This window comes from Pelophylax lessonae (genome assembly GCF_965119305.1).
Source record: "Pelophylax lessonae genome assembly, chromosome: 1".
Classification (NCBI taxonomy): Eukaryota; Metazoa; Chordata; class Amphibia; order Anura; family Ranidae; genus Pelophylax; species Pelophylax lessonae.
The window spans coordinates 748,271,412-748,283,114 of NC_138768.1; positions in this window are offsets into that span (position 1 = coordinate 748,271,412).

Here is an 11,703-nt window from a genome sequence, read left to right on the forward strand (position 1 = left end):
GAACACAATACTTACCATATTTATTGGCCTATAACACACACTTTTTCTCCCTGAGAACAGAGTGAAAGTAATATGTGCTTGTTCTATGCTGATATATGCCTCAGAGGAGAGGGGGGCGAGTGCTGTCGGATTACACAGAGCCGGGATCTCTCGTTTACTCAAGTGCCTCTGCTCTAATGCCGGGACATGTGCTGTCTATCATAGGAGTCAGTCCAGGAGGCGGAATTTCGTATAACAGCAGCAGCCGAGTAAACGGGAGATCCCGCTCTGTTTAATCCGATGGCTTTCATCTCCTGGGGCTGCAGATGGGCACTGATGAGACTGCAGAAGGGCACTGATCAGGCTGCATTGATGGGCAATGGTGAGGCTGCAGATGGGCACTGATCAGGCTGCATTGATGGGCAATGGTGAGGCTGCAGATGGGCACTGATCAGGCTGTAATGAAAGGCAATGGTGAGGCTGCAGGTGGGCACTGATCAGGCTGCAATGATAGGCAAAAGGGGAAGCTGCACTTCCCTTTATGGAGAATACTGAACCAGGAGCTGGAATTTTGTCCATCCATGCCTGTTGCTGGTCCATACGGATACCTCTGAGGTCTTCATATCCATTCGGAGCATCCACCATATATTCCAACAGCTTGTATGACCCACATGCTCTATGGTATCTGGGTCCTACTTTTCTGGTGAGCGCATACAATTACTCCTTTTCGGTGTTGGGATTTGCTGCACACTGTGATCACGTCATATATGTTGGATTTCTTTTTATCACTCCATTCACTTGGGACTATTATTCCAGTTGGACATTTCATTTATTACATTTGTTTTATATGATTGGATACACATTATTAATTTCACATGTTTTATATGTTCAAGCATATTTTATCGTTTCTAGCACTGCACATTTTTATGTTTTTTCTATGTTCTTGGTCACTTTTTTGTCTGGTGATTAGTGCAAGCAGCTTTTGTTTTTTTGGTAGCGCAGTATTTCCAATCCTATGTGCTTAATGGTGAAGCTGCAGATGGGCACTGATCAGGCTGCAATTATGGGCAATGGTGAGACTGCAGATGGGCACTGATCAGGCTGCATTGATAGGCAATAGTGAAGCTGCAGATAGGCATTGATCAGGCTGCAATGATGGGCAATAGTGAGGCTGCAGAAGGGCACTTATTAGGCTGCAATGGTGAGGCTGCAGGGGGCACTGATCAGGCTACAAATGTGAGGCTGCAGATAGACACTGATCAGGCTGCAATTGTGAGGCTGCAGATGGGTACTGATCAGGCTGTAATGAAAGGCAATGGTGAGGCTGCAGGTGGGCACTGATCAGGCTGCAATGATAGGCAAAAGGGGAAGCTGCACTTCCCTTTATGGAGAATACTGAACCAGGAGCTGGAATTTTGTCCATCCATGCCTGTTGCTGGTCCATACGGATACCTCTGAGGTCTTCATATCCATTCGGAGCATCCACCATATATTCCAACAGCTTGTATGACCCACATGCTATATGGTATCTGGGTCCTACTTTTCTGGTGAGTGCATATAATTACTCCTTCTCGGTGTTGGGATTTGCTGCACACTGTGATCACGTCATATATGTCGGATTTCTTTTTATCACTCCATTCACTTGGGACTATTATTCCAGTTGGACATTTCATTTATTACATTTGTTTTATATGATTGGATACACATTATTAATTTCACATGTTTTATATGTTCAAGCATATTTTATCGTTTCTAGCACTGCACATTTTAATGTTTTTTCTATGTTCTTGGTCACTTTTTTGTCTGGTGATTAGTGCGAGCAGCTTTTGTTTTTTTGGTAGCGCAGTATTTCCAATCCTATGTGCTTAATGGTGAAGCTGCAGATGGGCACTGATCAGGCTGCAATTATGGGCAATGGTGAGACTGCAGATGGGCACTGATCAGGCTGCATTGATAGGCAATGGTGAAGCTGCAGATAGGCATTGATCAGGCTGCAATGGTGAAGCTGCAGATGGGCACTGATTAGGCTGCAATGGTGAGGCTGCAGAGGGCCACTGATCAGGCTATAATGGTTAGGTTGCAGGGAGCACTGATCAGGCTACAATGGTGAGGCTGCAGATAGACACTGATCAGGCTGCAATGGTGAGGCTACAGAAGGGCACTGATCAGGCTGCAAAAGTGAGGCTGCAGAGAGGCATTGATCAGGCTGCAATGGTGAGGCTTTTTTTTACTGAAAATTCCATTCTAAAATGACGGTGCATGTTATACACCAGTGTATGTTATACGCCGATAAATACAGGATTAGTAAAGGCTGCTCACAGTTCAATGTTATAATGAATATAAGAACGCACTTCTTTTTTTCAGATTTATATTTTAATGAATAACTCAAACCTCCCTCTCCTGTTCTAACCATTTTTTATATTGATTCCCACTATCTACAGGAAAAATCCTTCTTCCATGTGACAGGCTGGAATACAGTTTTACTGCAAAAGCCATTATAACAGAAGAGTTTTGAAACTGTTCTGAAAAATGAAAAAGAGATAGTTACAATCATAAATGCTCCAGTACAAATCCTTCCTTAACATGGTGCCCTGATGCTTAGTGATCTGGGAGTCTCTCTGGTCATGAATCAGTACAGCATTACCACAGTGTAACTACATCAACAAAGTATTTTTTGACAGTTCAGGGAACACATTTTCACATCAAAGTCAAAATAGAATTTTTCTGAAAATTAAAACAGTACAAATGTCCCTTTGACTCCTAGTTGCCAACATCTTACAATCATTTTCAGAGACACTTTCCTGCCGAGCCAATTAATCTCAGCCAAGGAGACAAACTTTTTTATCAGAGTTTTGGGGTTTGACCTCTGCAATCTCTAGTTTTTACATTGAAAAAGTGGCTTTGTATACACATCAATTTTAAAATCTTCAAAGTTGTAATGATGAGAATATTGTCTAATATACAAATGAGGATCAATTAATGACTGATCAAAAGTGAATGACAAGCATAACACAAAAAGGCAAATATTTCAGATGCATACCCTAAACATTTGGTAAATGTGAAAGGAAATTAGGAAAAGTTGATAACTTTGCCTTAGAAGTGCACTTTAATGATGTGAAGTTAGATCACATTGTCATGAAACAATTCTGAACAATATAACACTTCTTTTTTCTTCATGATGTGGTTGTAAAGGCTGAAGGTTGTTTTTTTTCTATCTTAATGCATTCCATGCATTAAGGTAAAACATCTTCTGTGCCTTTGGATCCACCAGTCCCATTCTTATACTTACCTGAGCCTGATCTCGATCAAGCAATGCGCATGAGAGCAGCAACTCTCCTGGCTCTGCCTCTCTTCACTGGACAGATAGATAGCAGCCGGAGCCAATGGTTCCCGCTGCTGTCAATTAAACTCTGTGACAAGGGAGCAGAGTCACCATGTTTGTGTCAATAGATGAGGAGAGGGAGGGTCAGAAGTGAGCACGCACGAGTGCTCCCATAGAAAGCCACTGTCAATTAAACTCTGTGACGAGGGAGCAGAGCCGCCATGTTTGTTCAATAGACAAGGAGAGGGAGGGTCAGAAGTGAGCACGCACGAGTGCTCCCATAGAAAGCCACTGTCAATTAAACTCTGTGACGGGGGAGCAGAGTCGCCATGTTTGTGTCAATAGACAAGGAGAGGGAGGGTCAGAAGTGAGCACGCACGAGTGCTCCCATAGAAAGCCACTGTCAATTAAACTCTGTGACGGGGGAGCAGAGTCGCCATGTTTGTGTCAATAGACAAGGAGAGGGAGGGTCAGAAGTGAGCACGCATGAGTGCTCCCATAGAAAGCCACTTTCTATAGGGACACTTACCAAGGAGGAGTGCTGGTGGGGGACCCCAGAAGAAAAGGGTGGTTTTGCACAAAGCATATAAGTATGACATGTTTATTATTTTGATAAAAAACAAGGTTTAATATCTGTCAGGAAACGAATACAGCTAATGCTCATTCTCGTACAGCTAATGCTCATTCTTGTGCAGTTTGTGCACATGTACCAGCACACACATCCAAGCGCATTGGCGCCAAGCTACATATTTCAAAGAAACCCTGGTGTGTGCTAATCACTGAATGTTCTTTAGCTTTCCCTTGATTCGTATTCCTGCATTCCTGCTTTTGCTGACTGATCCTCCGTTGCTGACCCAGCTCATTCCTAACCTTGCTCTGTGGTTTTTGGATACTGACCTGACCTGACTATTTTCTGTCTACCTCCTTGGTACTGACCTTTGTCTGCTACTGGACTTTGCTCTGCCTGCTTTCCTGGTACTGATGTCAGCCTTCTTCCTGACCATGCTGCTGCCTCACCTTGTATGACTCTTGCTCACCTTGACATTACTTGTTTGATTCCTCCTCTGGTTGCCAGGTCATAGCTGCATTTTATGAATGAAAATGGTACAGGAAAATTGTATCTTTTTAATAAATTAAGTTTATAAATGATCAAATGTGTAAAAATAATTTCGTAATCTACTAGGTAGCAGAAATGATCATTAGAATTCATCAGTATCTCAAGGTTAGCATTAAGACTCACTTAGGACTCTTCTGTGTTTTTAACTGTGTGGTTACAGGATGGAGCCCTTGCTGGTTTTTTTTTTGCCATCTATCTTATCTTTTAGGGAGATTTTCCTTCACTTTTAATCAGGACAGGAAATCTCTCCAATAGTGACACAGACAAAAACATTTTAATAGAGCAAGAAAGGGTTAGAACTTCAGTGTTCTTATTGTTGCCTGTGTCTACCTGTCCTAGGGACACCCATTCTCTCCCTCCAAACAGAAAGAAAATGATTGAGGATCTTCCAAGTGGGCACTTGGAATACAAACTTGACAGACAATTTAACTCATCCTTCAAACAAAACAAAAAAAAATTCCAAACTCAACTTACCAACCAGCCTGTGACTAACCAAATTGACCTGTCTAACAATATACATAATAAGAACAGGGGTTTAGTCTGCACACATTTGAAAATACATGCATAAGCTACAGGCCCCCTCAAGGCACTCTGTTTTCTGAAGATCTAACTCTAACTTCTGAGAGTCTCCACAGTGGAAGCACATGCATTTTAATGGATAGGCAGGTGATTTTTAACTCTTCCCTCCACTGCCTAAAAAAATGGCATAATATTGAGTATGTTCTGTTCAATTTGATTTGTAGCACACCTGCATCGCTCTCACTGCAATTTAGTAAATTGCATTTAATTTTCGTACAGAATAATACCTAGTTTGCTATCAGTCAGAAGCTGGGTGCCAAACTTAATCCAGGCAGTTTTAAAGTCCAATTCCAGGTTAAAGTGTTACTAAACCCACAACAGTAAAATCAGTCTGTATATGCAGTAAAGTATGATTGTTATACTCACTGTGGAACCTAAGGGGTTAATCTCTGCATTGTGTAAAAAAGCTGTTTGATCCTGTTCTCTCTGATCCTCCCCTTCCTCCCCAATCCCCAATCCATCTCTTGATAGAACAGAGCCTTGGGAGCAAGCTGCACATGCTTAGTTTGGTTGTTATTGCTAGAGAGTTTTTTTTTTTTTTTTCTTGAGAGAGTGCATGTCATCAGCAAAGGGCCAATCAGCACTGTCCAGACAGAGGGGTCCTACAGCCTCATAGGACAGTCAGAGTAGCAATAAAACCCCTCCTACAAGCTTTAACCATTGCTCTGCTGGACACTTATAGAAGTCACAAGACTGCTCTGTGAGATGAGCCTGTTGATGAGAAAAGATATTTAGCAGATATTTACTAAAATAATTGCATTTCCATGTTCTGTGTACTGTGGGAGACCAGATATAGTGAATGCAGGGTCCTGGGTTTAGTAACACTTTTAAGTATTTTTTTTTAATTGTCCAGGCCTTTTTGAAATAGAAAATGCTGCTCTTGCTGCAATACTCTCATTCTGGCACCATCATATCAGTAAATCTTCTTTGCCACAAGATGCTGCTGTTCCAGGTTGATAGCAGAAAAGAAGTAGAGAAAAAGAACCTGTGACGTTAAATTACTAAAACAAAGAAAACATGTACTGTCTTCTATCACTCAATCAGGTAAAGGGAATCTGTCACAAAGAAAATAACTTTGGACAAAGCAATAGTTTTAACAATTTTAAAAAAAGACTGTTAATCTTATAATGTAATGATAAATTCAACAATGGCTTGGTCATTAAAGCGGAGTTCCACCCATTTTTAATAGGTTGGAATACATAGATCTATGTAATCCCCTTTAAAACGGCTTTTACCAATGGAAACTTTTTTTTGCTAGTAAATACCTTAATTTCTGCTTTATTCCTCCTCTCCTTACTTCCGGGTCCGACCGGCGATGACGTCATTCGGCGATTCGCAGTGTGTGCTGGGATGTATTCCATTCCAGAAATCTCGCAGGAGCTGAGCTGTACTGAGCCGTGCCTGCCCCGCCTCCGCCCCGCCTCCTCTCATTGAGTTGTATTGTATGCAATGTATTCAGGCCGTTCTCTGCCCCGCCTCTGCCCCGCCTCCTCTCATTGAGTTGTATTGTATGCAATGTATTCAGGCCGTTCTCTGCCTCGCCTCCGCCCCGCCTCCTCTGTGAGTTGTATTGTATGCAATGTATTCAGGCCGTTCTCTGCCCCGCCTCCGCCCCGCCTCCTCTCATTGAGTTGTATTGTATGCATTGTATTCAGGCCGTTCTCTGCCCCGCCCCCTCTCAGTGAGCTCAGTAAGGATATAATGATTTCAGTCCTCGCTCACTGAGAGGAGGCGGGGCGGAGAACGGCCTGAATACATTGCATACAATACAACTCAATGAGAGGAGGCGGGGCGGGGCAGAGAACGGCCTGAATACATTGCATACAATACAACTCAATGAGAGGAGGCGGAGGCGGGGCAGGCACGGCTCAGTACAGCTCAGCTCCTGCGAGATTTCTGGAATGTAATACATCCCAGCACACACTGCGAATCGCCGAATGACGTTATCGCCGATCGGACCCGGAAGTGAGGAGAGGAGGAATAAAGCAGAAATTAAGGTATTTACTAGCAAAAAAAAAAAAAAAAAAGTTTCCATTGGTAAAAGCCGTTTTAAAGGGGATTACATAGATCTAAAGTTCCAAAAATGGGTGGAACACCACTTTAAGAATAATTATCCACAGCATCAGGCATAGTGCACAATTGGGAGTCTCTATCATTATGCTTTTACAACTTTGGAGTTTTTGGAGATAAAGACATTAAAGTACAACTTCAGTTCATTCATTAACCCCAGCCTCACCATTTTCAGATCCCTTCCACCTTGGAACACCTTTCTGCTACCAATCGTTTTTGTTTTTTTTAACCAAACTCCTTACTTTAGGACCCCAGATCCATAAAGTCGACTCCACAATGGTCTGATCCGGTTCTGGTACACAGATGCTACCACATATCTTGGTACTATCAGTAGTCTTACCAATACAGGTACAAACAGTGAGCATGGTTTTTATGTATAATCTGGAATAATTATAATTCCAGCTCTTGCATCATACCAAGCAAATTATCTTTAATGTATACGTGAATGTCATTGTAACTGTCATTTTAAAAATGCACGCTTTGTAGCAGAAATAATTTAAAATCAAGAAATCATTCCTGTTGCTACTATAAGTGTGTGAGATTACCAGTATTTCTTTAAGTGACAATACCTAGCAGAATTCTATTAAAGAAAATATACAGGCTATATTTTCTAAACTGCAGATGAGATGGATGAGTAATACAGCACAAGTGTGAAATTACAGTAGATCAGCCAATTATATGCTACTGCCTGGCAAACTGAGACTTTTCATTTTATAAGCTTTTATAAATGCATAGTTTTAGACAGGACTTCATATGTAATTCACATATAAGGTCTACACATGAAGCTGTGCCTGTTGGTCATCAAGCAGTCTCCGTCACCAGCTCTAGCCAAGTGTAGCCAAATCCATTCATTACACATATTTTTTTATGCACAATCTACTTAAGAATAATGACATCCATTTCATCCTTGGAAGCTTTTAGCTTTTGCTGATGACCCAACAGTTTTTTTTTATTATTCCTGATATAAATCCTTAAAACAGGCAAGAAAAAAACTATTAGTTATTTAAGGCTCTGTATTAATGTCCTACTATGTAGAGGGAGATCATAAATCTAAACATATTATAGAATAGAGGTGAGACTATAAACTATTATTTATAAAGTACATTAATAGTGGACAGCATACTATGATATAGTGTAAGAAAGCCACAAAAGAAAAGACTGTATGCTAAACCACAATGTAAAGAGTATAAACATATACCACTTTTATCCTAAGTTTAATCTAAAGACAAAATATTAAATATAATAAAAGTCTACTATAGGAAATTCCCAAATGTATATGTATTTAGGACCAAATCAACAAGCCCCATAAGGTGCTGGTGACTTACATTCATGAAAGTATTAAATTTGGTGCTGTAGATTTCGAATCTGTTTTCCACACATGTGGGGGCCTGGACATGGGAGTGACACTGTTATCAGGAGCCCGGTCTGCCTGCAGTCATCATGACAAGCAGGAGACCCGGGTTACAAATGGTGATAATCTGGGAGTGCACTAAGCGGCTGCTGATGGGGGTGCTATGGGAAGTTTTGGGGAAGCTAAAATACCCACCAGGCCGCTCGCTGACAGCTTTCTCCCATCCACGTCAGGTTGCTGTTGGAGGGAGGTGGGAGTAGAATCCACCCTCCAGAAGCTATTGCAGCCCCGCTGTGTGCTCCGTTCTCCATCTGCCTCAGATGCTAGCATGATCCCTCATTCACTATTCAGGCAGATGAGAATAGAGCACTGACAAGCTCCCCACACTCCTCCTTCACAAGACCGCACAGCTTGTTTCATCTTACTGAGTAGGGGAAAGAACCCGCCATGCTTTCATGGCTTCACTCGCTGTGGGGCACCCCCCAATGATATGCACTCTAGGCTTGCACTTACCTTGCCTATAGGTAGTGCCGGCTCTGATGCCATCTGGTCCAGGTGCTTTTTTTCACCGTTATTCTGTCTAAATATTTCTGAACCATATACATTTTTAGCCATTGTGGATCATGTGGGGCTGTGTCAATATAATCCCCCATGCTCCTTTGTATACACAGACCTAAAGAAGATATTTAATAACTTTGCCTTCTCTTTGTCCCCAGTCACCCACTGTAGATTATTTTGTAAAGGGCCTTCATACTCATACCTGACCTTTTTACTATTAATATATTTGAAGAATTTTTGGGGGGTTTGTCCTACTATCTTTTATAGACACTTGTGCAGTATCTTTACTGGCCCACAAGCCTAAAGATACTGCACCATGAGCGTTTTCCTTTACATCCCCATGAGGCTAGACTGGTGCCTATGATATAGGATTGTGCAGCGGAGGACCCATACCATTATATGTTAATTTCTGATTACGGACTACAGAGATCCCGCCATCCATCCATCCGAGAAGGGCTGTCTGTGGAGCGTTTTCGGAACAAACAACCTTTATTATTGGATTACACACATGCGTTTCCCCTGTGTGTTTGAGGTAAGCGGCCACTACACACTTTAGAGCATCAAGATTTGGATTGTTATCTGCTATTATATTCCTACTCTATCACACCTGATTTTGGACACTATTGTGGAAGTTGTTGTATGCACATAGGAGTGCACGTTTTCCTACACGGCTATTTATCATATTGGATTGATTTGGACATTTATTTTGCAGCACGATTGATTTTATGTATTTATTTATTCATTGGGACATTTGTACTATTGGATTGATTGATTCCACATTAGCATTATTTGAATTCATCACTGGTTGAAGCACGATTGATTTATATATTTTTTAATACATTTTTTGTGACATTAGCACCATTGGATTGATTGATTACACATCAGCATCATTTGGATCCATTATTGTTTTATGTAGTACACAATTTATTTGCGCCTTTTTATTTTCTCTGAATTAGCGCCGATTTTGCTCACTATAATCATCAGTATTTACGGTGGGGACACCGATTCAGATTGGAAGCTTATTCGCTTTTTTATTTTATTATTTTTTCTGTATTTATCAGATCCCTCAGGTAGCGCCTTGATCCACGTGTTTACTAGCATTACTCCAGTTAGTTTTCAGGTAGTGAAACTCCCCCATTATTATCACTGTCCCAGTCCTTGCAGCCCTTTATATCTGCGCTAGAAGCCTACACCACAAATATTAGGGGGACACCACATTTTTTACCATCTGAGTTTCTTGGCATTATTCATTTAATTCATTTAATTTTAAAATGATTACTGCAAATAATTTTTATGCAAAATGTGTTACTACTACTGAGTAGTCTAATGTACTCTAAGGTTTCTTCATTTTTAGCATAGGTTCCTTGAGATCTAAATAACGTATGTCAATGATTTCTATGGGGTAAAGAGGTTTAAAAGTCTGACGTAGACATTAATCTCCTAGGGTCTTCTGCAAGGTGGCATTGACTGTGAAAGGAAATGCCAGAACTCTCAGCCACCCCAGCTATACTACATTCCACAGTGCTTTCACAATGCTTCCTGAACATGTTTATAGAATTGTTAAGCTGACTGCTAACTTGTCACTGCTGCTCATTTTTTGTCCAGTCAGAAAGCTGCGGTGCTCTGATGACCATGTAGCGGGTTCTTACCATACAGCAGTGGGTTTAAGTGTTTTTATTTTTTTTAATAAGAGAAATTAGAAGTTACAACAAATCTGAATCCCTTCCCAGTTAATCTCTGCACAAAATTACAATAACATTGACTAATAAAGGGTATAAATACAGGACTTACATTGTACATACAGGAGTTTCCTTCAGGTGTGCTTCCTTTGGCAAATATTGTGTGAGTTGTCTTTGGTAGTTTCTTCAAAGGCAGGGAATGCCACTGGGTGCCATACTGACAACAGTCCAGAATCCTCTGCCATTTCCAGGGGTGTCTGCTGACATCCCTGGGCTATTTCTTCTCACCAGAAATCTATCTCTACCACTAGGCCTTACTGTCCTTCCCAAGTAGGTCTCTGTCCCTACCGATTACTTCCTACACTGTAAGGCACACCTAAATAATGCAATTGGGGGCCAAATATAAAATGTATACATGAAAGATGATTGACCAAATCTCGAAAGTGAACTATGTGTTAACATTAGACTCTCCCAAAATGGTGACTGGAGCCCATGACAGATAACACATTGGTGCTGTGCAAGGCTCCCTCTAGCACCTGTAACTATCATCTGGTGCAGCTGTAGTCATTAGGCCAAATCTCTTGCCTACATCAAAGCGGCATTGCTTAACTGAACTGAGAAAAGTGAAATTAGCAACTAAGTTTTACTATTTCATAGGGCTTTTCAGGTTACAAGTGTGGTATTATTGAATTGCAATCCTTTGTTATTTACAGTTGACACTGACCCCATTACCTTTCAATCTAGTTGATTGCTTGAAGTTTATCTTAAGCACGTAAATTTGTTTTGGCTATAGTTTTAGATAGGGTGGAGAACAGAAACCCCATTATAATACCCATTACCCGTATTATTATCTTCTCTGTTTCTTTATCTGTTTCTTGTTGTGGAGATTTTCCTTCACTTTCTGCCCCAGAAGCACATTAGGAAGTGAGAATAAATCTCTTTATAGTGAGGGGAAAGTCTCTCTAAGCCTGTGTTTACTAGAGTAGGTGTACAATTTAGAAAGTTTCCCTTCACTACTGTTCCAGTTGCAACTGTAAAATTTTTAATC